At 50.7% G+C, this 4,283-nt stretch overlaps 1 long non-coding RNA gene across 4 annotated transcripts; it reads right to left on the reverse strand.

The window, feature by feature from the left end:
• Positions 1-218: 218 nt before the first annotated feature.
• On the reverse strand, positions 219-1,944 carry LOC127926577 (uncharacterized). Of its 4 annotated transcripts, XR_008124472.1 has the most exons (6): positions 1,529-1,944; positions 1,379-1,478; positions 1,229-1,278; positions 1,004-1,103; positions 757-906; positions 219-260 (listed from the first exon to the last, which is right to left on the reverse strand). It is a non-coding gene; the product is annotated as an uncharacterized LOC127926577 (long non-coding RNA). The 4 variants fall into 4 exon arrangements; XR_008124473.1 differs by lacking the exon at positions 1,229-1,278 and having other exon boundaries at positions 1,329-1,428; XR_008124471.1 differs by lacking the exon at positions 1,229-1,278.
• Between the last annotated feature and the right edge of the window lie 2,339 nt (positions 1,945-4,283).

A 4,283-nucleotide genomic window follows, 5' to 3' on the forward strand; every position in this document is an offset into this window, starting at 1 on the left:
GGAACTCTTCTACTGAGTTCAGCATCACATTCTGGGATCAGCCACAGGGAACTCTTCTACTGAGTTCAGCATCACGTTCTGGGATCAGCCTCACTTGGTAACTCTTCTACTGAGTTCAGCATCACGTTCTGGGATCAGCCACACTTGGGAACTCTTCTCCTGAGTTCAGCATCACGTTCTGGGATCAGCCTCACTTGGGAACTCTTCTCCTGAGTTCAGCATCACATTCTGGGATCAGCCACACTTGGGAACACTTCTACCTAGTTCAGCATCACATTCTAGGATCTACTGGGAAACATAGTTCAGCATCACCTAGTTCAGCATCACATTCTCAGGGATCAGCCACACTTGGGAACTCTTCTACCTAGTTCAGCATCACATTCTGGGATCATTCTAGGACTCTGGGATTCTTCAGCTGGGATCAGCCACACTTGGGAACTCTTCTTCCTAGTTCAGCATCACATTCTGGGATCAGCCACACTTGGGAACTCTTCTACCTGAGTTCAGCATCACATTCTAGGATCAGTTCAGCATCACATTCTGGGAACACTTGGGAACTCTTCTTCCTAGTTCAGCATCACATTCTGGGATCAGCCCACTTGGGAACTCTTCTCCTGAGTTCAGCATCACATTCTGGGATCAGCCACACTTGGGAACTCTTCTACCTAGTTCAATCACTTCTGGGACTTCTACCAGTTCAGCATCCTAGGATCAGGGAACACTTCTACCTAGTTCAGTTCTTGGGAACACTTCTACCTAGTTCAGCATCACATTCTGGGATCAGCCTCACTTGGGAACACTTCTACCTAGTTCAGCATCACATTCTGGGATCAGCCTCACTTGGGAACACTTCTACCTAGTTCAGCATCACATTCTGGGATCAGCCTCACTTGGGAACACTTCTACCTAGTTCAGCATCAGATTCTGGGATCAGCCACAGGGAACTCTTCTCCTGAGTTCAGCATCACATTCTAGGATCAGCCACACTTGGGAACACTTCTACCTAGTTCAGCATCACATTCTGGGATCAGCCTCACTTGGGAACACTTCTACCTAGTTCAGCATCACATTCTGGGATCAGCCTCACTTGGGAACACTTCTACCTAGTTCAGCATCACATTCTAGGATCACTTGGGAACACTTCTACCTCAGTAGGATCACTTGGGAACTCTTCTACCAGTTCAGCATCACATTCTGGGATCAGCCTCACACTTGGGAACACTTCTACCTAGTTCAGCATCACATTCTGGGATCAGCCTCACTTGGGAACACTTCTACCTAGTTCAGCATCACATTCTGGGATCAGCAACACTTGGGAACACTTCTACCTAGTTCAGCATCACATTCTGGGATCAGCCTCACTTGGGAACTCTTCTACCTAGTTCAGCATCACATTCTGGGATCAGCCTCACTTGGGAACACTTCTACCTAGTTCAGCATCACATTCTGGGATCAGCCTCACTTGGGAACACTTCTACCTAGTTCAGCATCACATTCTGGGATCAGCCACACTTGGGAACACTTCTACCTAGTTCAGCATCACATTCTGGGATCAGCCTCACTTGGGAACTCTTCTACCTAGTTCAGCATCACATTCTGGGATCAGCCTCACTTGGGAACTCTTCTACCTAGTTCAGCATCACATTCAGCCACAGGGAACTCCCACATGTCATCTATGTAGTGATCTGTAAACAGGCTCCTCTATGTCTTTAGTATGAGCCTGTACAGAAGAGGTCACTGTCCAGGAAGGCTGAAGAGGCTGAAGGGCAGGAGGACCATTTTCACAGGCTTTGATTTAGATATTGGGACTGTTGCAACTCTCGTTTCTCTACGGCCTCACAAATAAACAACAACTTAGAAAGTTGACATCTCAACATTTACACACATTAGACACGGTTTTAAACAATAATAACCATTTAAACAGCTTTCAAAACCAATACTCACAGATCCTGATGTAAAACACTATGTGTTTGTAACTATTTCCATCTAATTTCAATGAACAGAGCCAAGACAAACGTGTGATTTGTAGTCCCTGAGCTGTTTTACAAACCCCTGTTGGGCTAAAAATTCATTCAATTTTAAAAAAAACACTCTGCCTGTCTCCTCTGTGGGCTGGTTGAACTGTAAATCATTGACCAATATGAGTCTCTTATTCTGAGGTGTGTATTACAATTGGCCTGCCGAGAGTCTTTCCAAACATTCTCTGGAAAGGACAAGGCCTCAGCATTGTATCTCTGTGTCCTAATTGGCACCATATTCCCTATATAGTACACTACTATAGACCAGAGCCCTATTCCCTATATAGTACACTACTATAGACCAGAGCCCTATTCCCTATATAGTGATACTACTATAGACCAGAGCCCTATTCCCTATATAGTACACTACTATAGACCAGAGCCATATTCCCTATATAGTGGTACTACTATAGACCAGAGCCATATTCCCTATATAGTGGTACTACTATAGACCAGAGCCCTATTCCCTATATAGTGGTACTACTATAGACCAGAGCCCTATTCTCTATATAGTGGTACTACTATAGACCAGAGCCCTATTCCCTATATAGTGGTACTACTATAGACCAAAGCCCTATTCCCTATATAGTGGTACTACTATAGACCAGAGCCCTATTCCCTACATAGTGCAGTACTATAGACCAGGGCCCTCTTTCCTATATAGTGCACAACTTTAACCAGAGCCCTATTCTATATATAGTGCACTACTTTAACCAAAGCTCTATTCACTATATAGTGCACTACTTTTAACAAGAGCCCTATGATCCTTGGTCAAAAGTAATTCAGTTAGGGAATCAAGTGCTGATTGGGAAGCAGTCACTCAGAGACAGGAGGATAGTGGCCTGTTAGTCCAGTCCACTCCCCAGTCCACTCCCCAGTCCCATCCCCAGTCCAATCCCCAGTCCCATCCCCAGTCCCATCCCCAGTCCAATCCCCAGTCCAATCCCCAGTCCAATCCCCAGTCCAATCCCCAGTCCAATCCCCAGTCCCATCCCCAGTCCCATCCCCAGTCCCATCCCCAGTCCCATCCCCAGTCCAATCCCCAGTCCCATCCCCAGTCCATCCCCAGTCCCATCCCCAGTCCCATCCCCAGTCCAATCCCCAGTCCAATCCCCAGTCATATCCCCAGTCCATCCCCAGTCCACTCCCCAGTCCAATCCCCAGTCCCATCCCCAGTCCAATCCCCAGTCCCATCCCCAGTCCCATCCCCAGTCCAATCCCCAGTCCCATCCCCAGTCCCATCCCCAGTCCAATCCCCAGTCCCATCCCCAGTCCAATCCCCAGTCCATCCCCATCCCCCAGTCCCATCCCCAGTCCCATCCCCAGTCCCATCCCCAGTCCAATCCCCAGTCCCATCCCCAGTCCAATCCCCAGTCCAATCCCCAGTCCCATCCCCAGTCCACTCCCCAGTCCAATCCCCAGTCCAATCCCCAGTCCCATCCCCAGTCCCATCCCCAGTCCAATCCCCAGTCATATCCCCAGTCCACTCCCCAGTCCAATCCCCAGTCCAATCCCCAGTCCAATCCCCAGTCCCATCCCCAGTCCCATCCCCAGTCCAATCCCCAGTCCAATCCCCAGTCCCATCCCCAGTCCAATCCCCAGTCCAATCCCCAGTCCCATCCCCAGTCCAATCCCCAGTCCCATCCCCAGTCCAATCCCCAGTCCAATCCCCAGTCCAGTCCCCAGTCCCATCCCATCCCCAGTCCAATCCCCAGTCCAATCCCCAGTCCAATCCCCAGTCCAATCCCCAGTCCCATCCCCAGTCCCATCCCCAGTCCCATCCCCAGTCCCATCCCCAGTCCAATCCCCAGTCCCATCCCCAGTCCAATCCCCAGTCCCATCCCCAGTCCAATCCCCAGTCCAATCCCCAGTCCAATCCCCAGTCCAATCCCCAGTCCATCCCCAGTCCCATCCCCAGTCCCATCCCCAGTCCAATCCCCAGTCCCATCCCCAGTCCAATCCCCAGTCCCATCCCCAGTCCCATCCCCAGTCCAATCCCCAGTCCCATCCCCAGTCCCCTCCCCAGTCCATCCCCAGTCCCATCCCCAGTCCCATCCCCAGTCCAATCCCCAGTCCCATCCCCAGTCCCATCCCCAGTCCAATCCCCAGTCCCATCCCCAGTCCCATCCCCAGTCCCATCCCCAGTCCCATCCCCAGTCCCATCCCCAGTCCCATCCCCAGTCCAATCCCCAGTCCCATCCCCAGTCCCATCCCCAGTCCCATCCCCAGTCCCATCCCCAGTCCATCCCCAGTCCCATCCCCAGT

Source organism: Oncorhynchus keta, unplaced genomic scaffold (assembly GCF_023373465.1).
Source record: "Oncorhynchus keta strain PuntledgeMale-10-30-2019 unplaced genomic scaffold, Oket_V2 Un_contig_7836_pilon_pilon, whole genome shotgun sequence".
Taxonomy (NCBI): Eukaryota; Metazoa; Chordata; class Actinopteri; order Salmoniformes; family Salmonidae; genus Oncorhynchus; species Oncorhynchus keta.